Source organism: Panicum hallii, chromosome 9 (assembly GCF_002211085.1).
Source record: "Panicum hallii strain FIL2 chromosome 9, PHallii_v3.1, whole genome shotgun sequence".
NCBI lineage: Eukaryota > Viridiplantae > Streptophyta > Magnoliopsida > Poales > Poaceae > Panicum > Panicum hallii.
This window is the reverse complement of record NC_038050.1, coordinates 65,003,034-65,019,801: the sequence shown is the minus strand read 5'-3', so window position 1 is coordinate 65,019,801 and position 16,768 is coordinate 65,003,034. Positions and strand designations below refer to the sequence as shown.

At 49.3% G+C, this 16,768-nt stretch overlaps 1 pseudogene; it reads left to right on the top strand.

The window, feature by feature from the left end:
• The first annotated feature begins 1,369 nt into the window (after positions 1 to 1,369).
• LOC112873342 lies at positions 1,370 to 7,643 on the top strand (annotated as a pseudogene).
• The last annotated feature ends 9,125 nt before the right edge of the window (positions 7,644 to 16,768 follow it).

Here is a 16,768-nt window from a genome sequence, read left to right as displayed (position 1 = left end):
CCTAGGCCCTAAATAATTACCATGTCTCTTGTGTTGGGGGCACCAGGATGGTGTGTCTCAAAATCTTGTTGGGTGCGTAGAGTAAATGCACTTCTAAATAACATGGCAGGGATCTCACGTTATCTTGAGTGGCTTGGTCGATGCATCTTTATATTCAGCATCATGGATCAAGTCAAACAGTGGCTTTTTCAACCTTCAGAGTTCAGACCTGAACAATCTCCAACTTTTTACTCTCATATGGGCTATAGCAGTGTTGGTCTAGTGAAGAGAGATTGGTCTGATACTAAAATTAAAACCTGTAAGTTTCAGCATTTTGAAGACCGCAGATTGTTGAGAGTATCTGGACCTGGCTTCGTCTTACCTTCAATCCTTCACTAATGATAGAAACTGTTTATATTTCAGCCAAAAACATTGCATATCATATAAGTTACAATGTTCTTATGAATTATTACCGTGATAGTTATTTTGTTGTGCTTTTGTTACTCTTGCATTCCCTTTGATTCCAGACACTAGCAAACAGAAAATTGGTCCATGCCGATGACCAAGACTTTCATCCTCAATGTGAACGGAATAGATCGGTCACAGGGGTAGTGTGTCATTCAAGTCAACTGCTCTCTGGATGTCCAAATAATTTCTTATAATATCTCGGGTCCATCTGTGTCCGTATTTTAATGGTTGATTGATTGTGCATTATTGTAACGATTATCAAAATATGTCTTAGTTTATGTCTGCTTTTTGTGCACTTGCAATATCCATGTCTAACAGAGAACCAGACTGCATGATTTCAGTACTGAATCTAAAAGCTTTCTGGCATCAAAGATTCTCTTATTTGTTCAAGATACATTAATGCTTAGAATCACCAAGGGCAACTGGACAGCCAGACAAGGGCCTACTTTTCTATTTCAATCCAGCTGGAATGCAGAATCGAGAACCTAGCCAGTCGTAATCCAACATTTTTCAGATTAGTTATGTGACTACTACACCCAAACGCTGAAACACTAGATTGACTGGTCACCATTGTTCTTGCAAGTCAGAATTGATTTCTGGCAACCAGCAAATGTGGATGATTATCCCCATATTTGCAGTACTTCTATTATTATTTTTCACATTGTACAGCTGGCAATGCATCCAGATGGCACGGATGCAGAATAGCATATGCCAAGCAGCAAAATGGACAGAGTCTTTCTGAACTGGGTAGCACGTACAAGACAGGGTCTTGCCACAGCATTTCAAGGTTTCAGACAGGAACTAGATTGACTGAGTAGAGTGTTCTACTGACATCAGACAACAACACATCACAGCACAGCACACGGCTCTTCAGCCCCAAAATTTCCGTGCCTTCCTGAGCAAGAAGACACCCACGGCGGCGATGGAGCGCCGGCCGCAGCAGCAGGCGGCGAGGCGGACCCTGCCGCGGCTTGGTCCTTGCTCCCTAAGGAAGCTTGGCCCCTACTCTACCCAGTGCCCTCCCCTGCCCAGCATCTCATCAACGGCTATAAAAATGCAGAGCCGTCGCCTCCCCCTGTCACTCCTTCCTCTGACATCAGACACAACACAGCACAGCACAGCACACGGCTCTTCAGCCCCAAAATTTCCGTGCCTTCCTGAGCAAGAAGACACCCACGGCGGCGATGGAGCGCCGGCCGCAGCAGCAGGCGGCGAGGCGGACCCTGCCGCGGCGCGGGCAGATCAAGGCGCGCATCTTCGCGAGCCTCTTCCGGTGCCTCGTCCCCAGGGCAGCAGCGCGCAAGGAAGACGGCAAGAACAAGGAAGTCAGCGACCGCTGCCGCGTCTCCCCCGGTGGTTGATGCGGTCCGGGCAAGGGGAAGATGGTCTGGAGAATCAAGAATTGGGTCCCCGCGACGCGGTGAGAAATGCGGTAGCGCCGGTCCTTGAACCGGCGGAGGGTCGGGGTGGGGTGGGTGGGGGTGTGCCCGTGACTAAGCTATATCTATGATAATGGTATGGCCATATGGGATTCAAAGTTTCAGAATTCAGACAGGGCACGGAATAATCTGAATTCGGAAGCTTTCGGTGATCAGATAGAGTCTCTGAACTCCGGGTTCGGCTGGAGTGCTCTGTACACTCTAGTCTCAGTTCTTTAGCTGTAATTATAGTCTGTACTCTGTAGTATGGGGAACTTTTTTCTCTCTTTCCCTTTGAGATCACTTATCGTGTGGGTATTTATGTCGGACGTTGCAATTGATGTACTGGTCGTGAATTTCTGTTCTGTTCTGCATTGTGGTTGCGTACTCTGTTTCTTTCAGTTGAACAAGCTTTTCTTCTTCTTCTCATACTTACTGAAAGCCTGAAACTACAATGCGTGGATACTGAATTCTTGGATACAGACGCTTCTCCATTCGGTGTCCGACACAGATACTCCTCCGATACGAATCAGAAAAGCACTGAACATGCTTGGCTTCCTTTGGATGCAGACAACAGGTATCGGATACAGAGTTTCAGAATTCAGACAGGGCAGTGAATGATCTGAATCCGGAAGCTTTTGTGAACAAATGGAGTCTGAACTCCGGCATCACAACTACACTCTCTAGCCTGTGTTCTTTAGCTGTATCCTGCGGTATGGGGATTTATTTCCTCTATCGAACATCACTGTCGTGTTGGTATTTATATCGAACACACCATAATGGATTGCTGTAGTGGTGACGAATTTCTAGTCTGCACTCTGCACTGCAGTTGTGTGATCTGTTTCGTTCCGTAGAATAATAGAGTTGGTATATAATGGATTGATTGTACTGCATTGAGAGGGGTACATGACTTGGAGGAAAGGAGCCTCTCCTACAGATATGGATATGGTAGGATACAGTTCTAATCTGCCCGTAATATAATATAGAGATATCCCTACCCGATACCAGTACGATAGGCATCGGACAACCATGCTCCTCTTATACTCACCGGACAGGCACGGCAAATGTAGAGCAGCAATGCATGCATCTTGCTGTGTTTTTCTTGCCCTTCTTGCAATCAGGTTCCGTTTTTCCTCACCCAATGCTCTTGAACCTTGCATTCAGAGGCTGTCAAGGTTGTTGGTTCATTTCCTTTGCTGCGAGGTTCCTGTCACCGTCAGCGCTAGATCGAGGTGCTTGCGTTGTGCTTCGCCTTCATGGCGAAGTCTTGCCCCGGAAGCTGTACCTGCTGATTGGGCCCGACTCGGCATCGATGGCTATGCTAGGGAACAAGAAAAGTGGCAAGCCTTTTGTCCCACTGACTGGCCGACCCGGACTGAAGAAGCAGAGAAATTCGGCGACTTCGTCTTCGTCATCCGCCCCGGTGCCCTAGGAAACCTCTGCTTTTCTTTTCGTGGCGTGCGGCGCTTTTGCTCTGTTTTAGTGTTTTCTTTTCTCTCGTTTGGACGAGTCGAGATCATTAGAAAACGGGAGGGGGTTGTGTCGAGCCCCGGTTGGCTAAAAACGGCGTGGATCTTCGCTCGGAGTCATAATCCTCAAATTCAATTCTCCGTTCTTCTTCTGCCCCAAGGAGCCCTAGGCTAATAAGCAGGTGCGGCAAACAAAATCTTGTGGTCGCTAGCTCAGTGCAGTGCCCACTATCTTTTGTTTCCAAAATGTGACGCAAAAAAGATCCCGGTTTCATTTCTCTTTCCCCGGCCCGGATTCCCCCGAGATCGCGGTGGCGAGTGTAGGCCACCACCGCTCTGTTGCCTCCTTAGGGTTGGAGGGCGGCTCACCGGGTCAGGCAGGACACGTCCTCCCGTGGCTTTCAGAGCGAAGAAAGAGGAAGCCTCTCTCCCGTCTTGACGACACGCCGGGCCAGGCCAGGGACCAGCAGTTCGGCGAGAGGCTCTCCGCCCCTCCCCACCCCTGCTCTGCTGGATCAGATGCCGCCGGTCACGGTCGCGTCGGGGTGGTGGCGTCCGTCAACCTGCACATGTTCATTGAACATGCCTGCGGATCCATCCGCCGGAGCCCCCAAAAAGGACGCGGGTGGTGGCTCGTGGCCGGCCGGGTGGGGCCTGGGGCGCGCCATCATCAGGAGGCAGGGAGCCAGGGACGGCAGAATCCAGGCGGGGTCACGAGACACGGCGGGCGATCCAGCTATCCAATGCACGAGGGAGCCGAGCAGCGTGCGGGCGCGGTAGGCCGGTAGCAGTAGCACCCCTGCTCCGCCGTGCCAGAGCCCAGAAGTGTGGGTGGAAATCGGTGCCCGTCCGGTGAAGTGCGCACGGCGGCGGGTGAATCAGTGACCGGCGAACCGGAAGACGCGACGGTCGTCGGGACGCGACTGTGGAGTGTGGATAAGGATCAGGCGCGGAATGCGCCCCTGGCCAGGATCCGTCCGAGACCAAACAGAACCACCACGGCCACGGGAAAAAGGAAGAGCGCTTGACGGTGACCTGACGGCCAATTTGCATTTTTTCCTTCCTGCCTTTCTTTTTCTGGGAGGGAGAGCAACTCCGTTTCCTCCACCGTCGTACAGGACTTCTCGCCGTGCTCGGTGGGAGGACGGTGACCGCGACTCCCTGACTGCGGCAATCCTTTCATCCGCTGCTGCTCTGGTGCCTTGGTGGTTCAGAGTCCAGACTAGAGAGTGTGAGACTTTCATGGGTACATGCATGCATGCATCCGCTGGAGTGCTGGACGGTGTCACATGCTTCGGCGCCGGGCCGGACCCATCAAGTCGAACGCCAGTAGGTGCGGCCTGGCCGGACCTCCGTGTCTCGGTTCGTCGTGCCGTCCCCCCTGTGCAGTTCGCCGTCGTTTAAGGTTTACGGTTACGTCATCGCGAGCTGAGGCGAGCGGGGCCGAGCGAGCGAGTGGCGCGCGACTGCCGCGACAAGACACCACACCCGCCGGCCGGTATATCCCACTTGCATTGCCTGCCTCTGTTCGCCCGCACACACCACAGCTGACCAGTCACGTGCTGGGACGGAGAACAAAGAGCCACAGGACCAGCCAAAGGCCCAAAGCTCACGTTCCGGATCGGAGCTAGGGCAGCAGACAGCAGTACCCAGTAGAAATGAGCATCAAACTAGGGCCTGAATCAGCTCGAAAGCCAGAGGTAGTGCTAAAGACTAGGACGAGAAGTCATTGGGGGTAAAGAGCTGGCATTTGCACATATATATATATATATATATAAAAGACTGGATAGCAGTAGCACCTTCGCCTCACACTTCTGCAGCAGAGTGAAGACAACTCTCGAACAGTCGCACGCAGAACACTCTCGGCGCCGGCCTACCTCGCTGGCGTTCCTAGCTGTGTTCGCGCACGTGACGCCATGGACGGGCAGGACGGCGGCCAGAGGAAGAAGCCCCATGGCAACCCGAACCCCAGGAGGGGCAGCATCTTGATTGGGATCGTGAAAGAGATCGCCGGCAGGAGCGCCCGGAACCGTCATGGAAGCGGCAGCGACACTGCGACAACGGCAACGGCGGCAACGACGACGGCAACGGAGGGGGCGGAGCAGACGCCGGCGGCAGCGCTGACTGACGCATGACACGCGGAGGGAGCTGAGCCAGGCCCAAGATGGTTATTAGGTACAGTACTTTGGTTGTCGCTGATTAAGTTGGTCTGCTAGCTGTGCCGGCGGTTGATGAAGCAAGCGTGGCGATCGGTATGTGTTGTAGGATGTGGATGCCGTGTAGAGTAGATGGTCGTCGATCGCAGTGTTCGTGCCTGGTTCCGTCATCTGTGTGCCTGTGCGCGCGCGCAATAATCCTTGGTTGGCCGATGGGGCCACGCTCTGGTGAGTGGACTCGCTTTTTGTTGCGCTTGTATGATGTTCTCGTTGTTCTCCTCCTCACTGACGAGGCGCTGCTGCTGCTGTTCAGCTCCCAAACAGCACATGAACCATGACCAAACAACTTCGCGAGTGCGTGCGCCTAACAAGCCCCGATTTCCAACACTACTAAAAAATAAAAAATAATTTATAGCAACACCCCGAATTTCTATAACGAGCGGACCAAAATATCACCCGTTCTTACAAATAGGGAGTTGGTACTATAACAACCAAACCGCCCCTGTAAATCCATTTGCAGGGGCGACTCACCCCTAAGCCGCCCCTACAAATGGACGCCATTTTCAGAGGTGCCGGGGGGGGGGGGGGCGGGGGATTGAGCCGTCGCTACAAATAAATTTACACGGACGGCTCACCCTCCAACCCGCCCCTAAAAATATTTATAAAAATCTGGGCACCTTCTTCCTCCTTTCAGCCCCCATTGTTTGCTTGGGGTAGGAGCTCCCCCAAGGGCCGAAAAAAGAGAGAGGGGGGGGAGCTTTTCAACTTAATTTCCTTCGAGTTGGAGGCTCTAGGAGTTAAATTGACGCTAATTCCTTATCATTTCTGAGCTCTTTTATTAGTTCTATGGCTCAAATGGAGCTCTCGCCTCTAACTAGCTCTAGATCTCCATGGCGTGGATTAGCCATTTGAGACACCATTTGTCTCGAACTTTTAGATGAAGTTGTGCTATTTTAGTAGGAGAACGAGATTATATAATCATTTTGACTCGATCTATAGTTTTTAGCATCATTCTTAAGTAAATAATGCCCTAGATCTATGGAGGAGAGAGAAGAAGATTTATTTTTTTCCTATTTTTCAAAGATACATGTTAGATTTTCCCCAACATCTAGTGGTAAAATAATATATTGAGGTTTTTATTGTTTTATTTAGTACAAGTTAAATTGATTTTTTCCCCACAAACCATTGGCTGCTCGCGGTTGGTCACGTACCATTGGCTGCTCCGCACCATATCTCGCCAGCACCACGACAACAAGAGCAGGGGGTATCACCAGAGCTTTCACTACCGGCCCTGCCATCACCATAACCACGAGATACATCACCAATGGCTCCAGTATCACGAGAGCCATCACCTCAGGCTCTTCCATCACCAGCGGCTCCAGTATCACGAGAGCCATCACCTACAGCCTCGCGATCACCGCCAGCTTGAACATCACCACCACCACAACGACGAGAGCCATCCCCACAGGTACAGGTATCACCACCACCACGAGAGACATCCCCACAGGCCTCAGTATCACCACTGGCTCCGCCACCGGACCGATCACTGTTGCTTTGAGTGTTGCGGTATTACCAAAACGACAAAGAAAGGATAGAAATTGTGAATAGATGGCATGCCGCAAACAAGAAGTCTGATGAAAAGGTTAAGAAGGGTAAGTCAAAGGATAATCCAGTGGACTGTAGTGCCAGCAGACGGTCGGACTTTTCTACGCCAATCGCTGACACAGAGCATAAAAAGGACATTAGAGTTGATGAACTTCCAAACTTAGATGATGCTCTCTTAAAAGTTTCAGTATGGAAAAGACTTGCTACCGGACTAGGCATTAAGGGATTGTCCTAGTTTTATGCTGAGGTTTCATAATTAGTACAGGAGCGCATGTACTTTCTACCGGATGCTCCGTACCATCCGATGCTCCATACCATCCGGATGTATTCAGACTTAAGGGGCAACAAATCTTTGATATCATGTTCGATTTTGAAGAAATCCAACACATGTTCCGCCTCCAACAATTTGATATTGAAATGGTTCGACTCTGGTGCATGTAAGTGCCTCATCGGTACTAATTTGATTTATATTACGACCTAAAGTCCTGTATATGCACAAATATTTAATTGTCATACATTATATTCTACAGGATGCAAACAATCGATGATATTATTTTAAAGAAAAGGTCCGGTACCTTGACCCCGTAGCGATTCGCGAGGCCAGGCATGCCGGGCCAAAATGGATGAAGAGCAACGATAACTACCTAAAGCCATTTGCAACAAAGAGGGAAAAATAAAAGGAATGACATAAATTTCACCAAGAGACGGTGAAGAGGGTTGCGGTCTACATACCGCATATGATGACGCGATGGGAAGATATGGATGTCATATTTGCGCCATACCACATCCAGTAAGTCTTATCAACCATTTGATATAATAAACCACTGGATTGCTTACAAATCGTACATAATAATTTTTTTAGAAATCACTGGATTTCTTTCTATCTACAGCCAAAACTTGAAAGATTACCCATATTGGACTCCTTGGACTGGTCAACCCAGAGATACCAAGAATTTATAGAAATTCTACAAATGTGAGAGAATTTCTTATCTTCCCTATGCACATCATGCTTATTTCTCTACAGAAGTATACATGTATAAATTAACTTTCCATTTCTTTTATTTTAAAATAGGGCTTACCAGTTCTACATTCATAAAGGATCAACTCATCCTGCCGGCAAACCAGAGAAAATAACTATACGCACAAGGTTCCCATACCACAAGCAACCCGCGGGTTCCATGTACTGTGGGTACTACATGTGCGAGCATCTAAGAGTGCAAGAGAGATATACCACTGATTCTGAACGTGTAAGGCGATACTCTTTATTAAGGAAAGATGCATATGTGTACATTATTTTTTATAGTAACTAGCACTTGGTTAATTAATTTTATCATGGATTCAATAACTGCAGATTCACCCGGAGAAACACAGTGGCCAGCTCCACGAGAAACAATTTCTAGACGTAGTCGACAATTTGTGTTGTTTCATTATGCATGAAGTGGTCAACATGAGGGGCAATTTTTTTCACGAAGCACAAGATTTGGCAACGGAAGATAAATACATTGGACTTCGTGAGTGGGACGATCAACGGCACCGTGCGGCCTCTAGTAGCGTTCCTATGGAGGAATACAGGAAAAATATGTATTCAATGTGCACTTTAATGATGTACTCTAGTGATGTTTGATTTACATATGATTTAATTTTGTATGCATAAGTATTTTTAGTTATCGAACATATTTCACGTCACGATCGTGAACTAGATTGAGAATTAAAATTGGCGGGAATGCAAATTGCAAAAAATAGCAGGAAACCCATTTGCGGAGGCGGGTGAGGGGTGACCCGCCCCTGAAAATGGATTTGCAGGGGCGTGTAACGCACCCACCCTGTAAACAGCTATTTTTAGCTGCAAAAACTAGCAATGGGTGCACTACCTGTTCCTAAAAATGTGTTTTTATCCGTCCCTAAAAATGCTTTTTGCGGTAGTGCAATTTGCGTCTCCGCTCACCTACATCCTTGCCATCTTTTTCTCGACTTGAGCGCTAGAGATCATCTGAGCTGAGCGCGCTGAGAGAGTGTGCGGCTTGTGAATCGTGTTGGTGTGACGAAGACGCATTCACTCATCCGCAATCCCACCGGTAGGCCTGCTAACGGGGCTAAGCCTAGCCCTTATCCACCCACCCTAATGCTTCTAGAAATCAAATGACAACCCAGCTCAACCCAAAAGCTCAACTAAATAACTCACCCTATCCTATTTGATGCTTAAACCCATAAGCATGGTTAGACCTACTAATTAAACCCATCCAACCCATATTTAACTATATATATACAAATTTAGTGGCTCCGCTCTTGACATGGGGCCCACGTGTAGTTCTAGCCACACCGCTTTGCACAGAGCAGTTGCCAGTCATATTGAGTCATCTCATCTCCAACAAGTTTCAATCAATTTCGATAAAATTTTATAGTGTGAGCGTGATGTTTTATTTCCAAGGTCCGGTTCCTAAGATGGGCCCACGTGTAGGTCTAGCCACACCGCTTTGCACAGAGTAGCTGACAGTCATACTGAGTCATCTTCAATAAATTTCAGTCGATTTCAATAAAATTTTATAGTGTGAACTGAGGTTTTATTTCTAGGATCCGGCTCATAACATGGGCCTACGTGTAGGTCTAGCCAACCGTTTTGCACGGAGTAGCTGCAGTCATACCGAGTCATCTCCAACAACTTTCAACCAATTTCGATAAAACCTATTTCAACCCAGTCTGTCGGTGGGTGAGTCCCGCAAGTAGGGATTCGTAGGAACCTCTGTTTAGAGATTCGGCCAAAGATGTAACACACATTAGGATTCCGACCGTGTGACAATTGGAAGACGAGGTGGTTTAGACAGGTTCGGGCCGCTGTGAGCGTAACATCCTACGTCCTGTGTGGAGCTGGTGGTAGTATTCACCTGAATCTAAGTTCGAGTCGATTGGATTCGATCCCTTTACATATTGCCCGTCTATTCTATTTATAGCCAAGAGCCCCGGGAAGAGGCTTGCCGCCTTAAGCGTGAATGCGGCGCCTGATGATGGGCGCCGGCCTATAAGTGGTGCCCGCTCGCCAGGCAGAGTCCTGCGCCGTGGGCCAGAACTGTCGTCACCTGGGGTCCTCCTCGAGTGACCCTGGAATGCTCCGAGGTCTCTCCCAGACTCTGTGCATCGCCTGGGGTCTTTCATGTGCGTTTTCCGGGGTCGCAGACGCTTCTCTCCACGTCTATCCGATGTGATGGGTGTTGCGAGTGGCGGGGCCACTCCACTGCCCATCGTCAGATGACGCGACGTGACCCGTGAGGGGAGGCTCCCTATGTCCCGGTCGCCGCGCCTTCTGAGAGCACGCCTCCCTGTAATCATGTTGTTTTACGGGGAAGGCGCGCTGCCCACGGGCCTCACCCAGTTGTAGTAAGGCGGACACATTAAATGTGACGTAAGGCGATTCCTTCTTCACGAATGAACCGTCCTGTTCCGAGGAGATGTTTAGCCTCCCACAATCTCAGATCATCTAGAAGACGTCTCAGTTTGGGCCATTGCTGCTAATGGATTGAGAGAGTAATTTAGCCCATTTATCCTTAATTTGTTTAGATCTAGGGGTCCCTCGTTTCCGCATCACCACACACCCCAACCCGCTCCAACCTGCGTTTACATATAAATTGTACCGCTCCGACTTATTACCTAATACAATCCATTTTAACCTATCCAAACACACTTCACGTCAAAACCCTGTAAAACCCATCTCAACCCAACGCTCTAGCGAGCCTGCCCACCGGCACCGAGCCAGCCATAAGCCAATGATCACGCCCCCATATGACCGAGAGCAGCGCGCCTTGCCACCGGCCAGCGATCACGGCCCATGCAGCAATCCCCTGCTCGATGCAGAGCTCACCGTGAGGACAAGTCGCCGACCGGGCCAATTATAATACTCCTATAAGATAGACCCCCCACACCAGCGTGCACGCCTCGCTCCACATATCACTCGCGCCGTCACTCCACGCGAAACCACTCTCATCAGGTCTCAGCTCGCCATGGACGGGCAGGACGGCGACAGCAAGAAGAAGACGAAGCCCCACGGGAACCCGTACCCCAGGAGGGGAGCGGTCAAGAAGCAGATCATCAAGGACTGGATCGACGGCGGCGGCGGCGGCGGCGGCGGCGGCGGCGGCGACGGCAGCGGCGGCGGCAGCAGCGACGACGGCAACGGCGGCGGCTCCGCCGCTGCCGGCTCCTACGGTGCCGACTGACGCACAGCGCGTGCGCCGGTGCGTCGGAGCGAGCCCCCATGATGGTTTGTTAGTCGTTGCCGCTCATGTTTGGCTGCCGCCGACCCCGGATCGCTGCTAGGCTAGCTAGCTCGCTGCCGGTTGCTAATCGAGCCTGCGGATCGTGTGGGGTGGACGGGAGGTGGAGGACGACGGTGGTGTACGAAGTGGACACACTGCCTGGCTGTGTAACTTGTGTTCAATAATTCTGTATCAAATCGATGGGGCCGCACGCACTTACCTCCTTGGATCTCTGCGAGTGTGTGTTCACTTTCACTGCACCGAATCATCGCCTCTGCCGTCGTTGCTCTTCTTGTATGAACGTCCGGATCTAGTCTCCCCTCGATCGGATTCGTGTGCGTGCACGCATCAGATGGAAATGGGTTTGGTCGATGCTGCCGTATCCATTTGGAACCGTTTCCATCTTCCATTTGAAACTGTTGATCTCTCAACAAAAAGAACAATGAATTAGATCCAGGAGAACATGTTCGCCTCGGTCTAAACCCAGTGCCGGCGGCGATCTTATCGGTTCCACACTACAAATTCCTACTTGGTACGTGCGCACGGGCGCGTGCTGCCCACTCGCACGTGCGGGGAGTCTTCACGGGAATCAAGAACCGATCGAATCGTATAGGATCGCGGGCAAAGCGTAACACATCTGGTTCGCATCCCTCTCGAGCATCCTCTGCGCATAAGACTAGCTCGATCTGTTCCTAGTAGAATAATATTCATGAGCACGTGCGCACTAGATGGATTCGGCGCTAAGACAATCCGGACACAGCTCACGCGCCTTCGTCGGTGGCTTCCGGTTTTCACTTTCCGTGGACCTGTGCCTGACCGAAAGCCAGCCACTCGTGGGGAGTCGATCGTCACCCATGACGTCACGGGCTTGCGTCATTGCCTGTAGCATGGTCGTAGACCTTTGATTTCGAGATCAACGCCGGCCCCTCCGCCTTGCTGAGCTCGCCATGACAGCAACACCTTTCGTGCACCTGAGCGTGGAGGGCGGAGTCCGGTTTTCCGATCGACACGATGGTTTCAAGCATTTCTTCGCCCATGCAAATCTGCCCAATAGTAGCACATGAATCTACATGCGTGCCTGACAAATTTTTTTAAATAATGCCTGACAAATTACTTGGCGTGCAACCAAGGCTTTTGTGCCCGTGTGTGTCATTGAGGACGCGATGAGACGGTGACTCGGTAAGAGCTCACCTACGTCGTCGCCAATGGCCCCTAACTCTAATTCGGACAGAAGAGGAAATACTTAGGGTGTGTTCGGATCCAATGGAAAGAGAAAAAGAAAGTGTAAAACTTTTGCTTTTTTGCACTTTTTTTACATTTTTGGATCCAAACACCCCAAAGTGCAAAAGGGCAAATGCTACCGTAATTTTGCTAATTATGGATTAATTAGGCTTAATAGATTCGTCTCGTCATTTAGTCCTCATCTATGTAATTAGTTTTTTAATTAAACTATATTTAATACTTCTAATTAGCGTCCAAACATCTGATGTGATAAGAGCAAAAATTTTACCATTTGCCCTTTTACCATTTGCCCTTAATCCGAACAGCACCTTAACAAAGGCGATTAGCTTTTTTTCTCCGAGGTGATTCCAGCTTGCGGTCTGAGCTGAGTGTGTGTGCGAACTGCGAGTCTGCGACTCCGGACAGAGACGCAACATCTCTCATCCACAGCCACGTGTCTGATCTCCGTTTGCCCAGCGACTCTGCGCGCGCGCGCGCACACACCCCACCCGCTACGCCACGGAGAGCGAGAGGGATGCGCTGTCCGGTGTACTGTGATAAAGGAGGAAAAAAATCACGTCCATACAGTACAGATAGCTCGATACAGAGCTCTGGATTGGACTAGTCGTCGCCCGTCGGGCTCATTGTTTTATCCCTAATCGCAAAATCAAGAGCGCGCGTTAAACAAACGGCCCTTTGCCTCTATAAGAAAGCTCCCCAACCGTGCACGGCTCCACGCGCACGTATCACTCACGCTGCCACCCCACGCAAAACCACTCCCAGCCTCAGGGGCGGCGGTTCTTCTCGCCCGCCAGCGTTCCTGTGGGCGCGACGTGACGCCATGGACGGGGCCGACCCGCCGAGGAAGCCCCACGGGAACCAGTACCCCAGAAGGGGCGACATCAAGAGGAAGATCATCAAGGACCTCACCGGCGGCGGCGGCGGCGGTGACAGCGGCAGCTGGGGCGGGGGCGGGGGCGGCGGGGGCGGCGGGGACGCGGGAGGCGGATCCGCCGCCGGCGGCGGCGGCGGCGGCTACGGTGCCGACTGACGCATGGCGCGGCGTGGGAGAGCGAGTCCCCGGAGATGGTACGTTAGTTCGTTGCGCCTCGTCAAATGTTTGGCCGGCGCCGGTTTGCAGCTGCTAGGCTAGCTGCCGGTTGATCGTGTTGTGGGTGCGTGGCGTGGAGGGTTGTTGTGTGGTTGTGTAGTAGCACTACCTGTTGTGCGTTCTGGTTCTTCAATAACTCTGGATCAATCGACGGGGCCGCGCCTGCCTGCCTACTTGGACCTGCATGCGAGCGAATGTTCGCTTCGTTGCATTGCGCCGCATGATACACCCTCGTTGCCGTTTGTTCTGCCCTACCGAGATGTTGCTGTTCGTGCGCGAATGGATGGATCTTCGACTGATATTTTTCCCCCGTGTCTCCTCGATCAGATTTGTGTGCGCACCTTTTTTTTTCTATCTTGAATCGCCTCGCTTGAACTATTGGGTCATTTATTTTGGCCGGTATATACGGCTGTCGATTGGAACTGTTCCCCTCGCTCGCTCCTTCTTGTTCCGTCAATAATTTGCGTTCCTCTTTAAAAATGCAAAACTCTCTGGAATCCATCATCCTTATGCATGAATATGATTTTTTTCCCCTTGAAACGTGGACATGAATAATTTGGCAATTGGACAGAAGTTTTTTTTTGAAAAAACGCACCAACGAACTAAGAAGAATGAATTGGATTCAAGAGAACACGTTCGCTTTGAGCTAAACCCACTGTCGGCAACGACCTCACTCGGCTCCACCCTCTAATTCTACAGATTTTCTGCACGGTGTGGTGGGAGCCCGCATGCATGTTGATGACTTGTTCGAGTGCCCATTCGCACGGTTTGGGATCTTCACGTGAGATCAACAACCGAATCATATATGGTCAGTGTACATATCCACTATCCAGTGTTCAAACTGGATATATGCACCATGTTCAAACTGGCTCCATCGGATCATATAGTAGAAGGTGAATATTCCTGCGCACGCGCACTAGATTGGTTCGGTGCTAAGATATCCGGATACAGCTGGGGCCTTCGGTTTGCGATGCAGGCCCACGTTTGCTTTCGGCATTTCTGCTTGGAAATAGCCCTTTCAAACCTCTCAACTATCAATACAATCTGATTTACACCTCACTCGAAAAATTGGATATTCAACACCCCAACTACTGAAATCGTCCAATTTGCCTCATCGACGTTTTCGACCGTCCAATTTGCCTCCTCAACGTTTTCAAAAGGCGGCTTTGCTGACGTGGCGCTATATCAGCAATCCTACGTAGCACCACATCAGCCACAAGGGGGTAAATTGTACTGTGTTGATTGTTGAAGGTGGTCAACTAGACTTTATCAAAAAATAATTAAAAATATTTTTAAAAAAATATGCAATCAAAATTCCTAAATCTGGTTTTATCATAGAAAAAAATATGTAAAAGCGGTTTCATACTTCTTTCTAAAACAAGCTCTATCTTCTGGTTCTTAGTTAGGAATTATTAGATCTTTAAAAATATTTTGATTAAAATTATTTTTATTTCCAAATTAGAATTAGGTATTTTTAACGGAAGTCAACTTCAACTTGGCTCATTTAGCTTGTCTGAAACTGAGCCTCAAACGATATACAGGAGATGATAATAAATAAATTGAGATAACCTACAATAAATAACAGAACCAACTTTTAGCAAAAAAATAAAGTATGATAGTAGGATCTTATTAATTTTTAACTGGACACTATAAATAAAGCATAATTTTAGAAAAAAAAAGAAACTAGTTTCGTATATTTGTGAGCTAAAATGAATTTTAGAAGACTAAACCAGATTTTAGGATTTTTAATTACATATATTTTCTAAGAAAAAAATATTTTTATAACTATTTTTGATAAGTCTAGCTGACCATCTGTTGTCGGCCAAAACCCGCCGGCGGGCAGTGACTGGCAACACGAGGAGCCGGGAGGCTTCCGGGACGGCTGGTGGGCTCCGGTCCCTCGGTCAACGGCCCAGCGATCCGACGCACATCCTGGCTTGAAGTCGCTAGGCGTGCCACCTGATCCTGCACCTGATCAGGAAGGTGTGACGTGTCAAACTCCTGCGTGCACAAACATATGTAAAGATTAGTCCGAGCTGCGATCGGCTCATCACCTCCTCCTCGGTATCGGCTATAGAGAGCCGATTGCATCGATACCGGATCGGATCTTTGGAACAGGCAACATACAAACATATATATATTTAAATAAGACTTGCTTCATAAATATCAATCTAATCCAACCCACGATAACTAAGCCCTCAATGCACGATCGGAACATCCTACACGTGATTGAGCCTAACAGATACACGAAAGCATCGGAACAAACAATCCAAACAGAGATTAAAGAAACAACCGAAAAGCCGATTCCTAGAGCAACCTCTATTCAAGCTACAAGCTGATACTAAAGCGTATTGCCGGAACATTCAACTCGTTTGCAAGGCCTAATCATGCACATATCGAACCAAGTCTCTAAATAAACAGAAACTAGCCATAACAGATCAGATCTACTGATAAAGACGAGACAAGATACAACCATCGCATCCGTGATCGAACACGACGTTAAGCACACGAGAGCAACGAACAAAGCATGATTAAGATGCAAAAAAGAATAACATCACTCTATGCGGGCTAGGATAACTAATGCTACTCGCCATCTACAAGGCTTCAGAACGAGCAACATATGAACAAACGAGCAAGGATAATGCTACCCCGATCACGCAGAGCATGATCGGGGCCGCATGTCACTTACCCGATGCAAACCCTAAAACAGGGTAGGCGATGCGCCGAGAGTTGTTGATGAATGATTCTATCTTTCTTGTTTATTCATGGTACATATTTATAGTCCGTAGACTTATCCTCTTTAACCAACCCTAACCTAACACGACACGAATCTTAACTGCTTATTCCTAAATTACACGGCCTTTCTGGCCTCAATCACCTGCACAGGGCCCGATTCGCAAGCTTATCGTGACTGTCTTCTAGGTCCGTCTTGGTCCATGGCCCACTTCTGGCCCGGTCAGATTATGGCGATAACACCATCTTAAAATATCAACACGGTCCAATTTACCCCCTTTGTCTGATGTGGCGCTATGTAAGATTGCTGATATGGCGTCACGTCGGCAAAACCGCCTTTCAAAACCACCTAGGGGTAAAT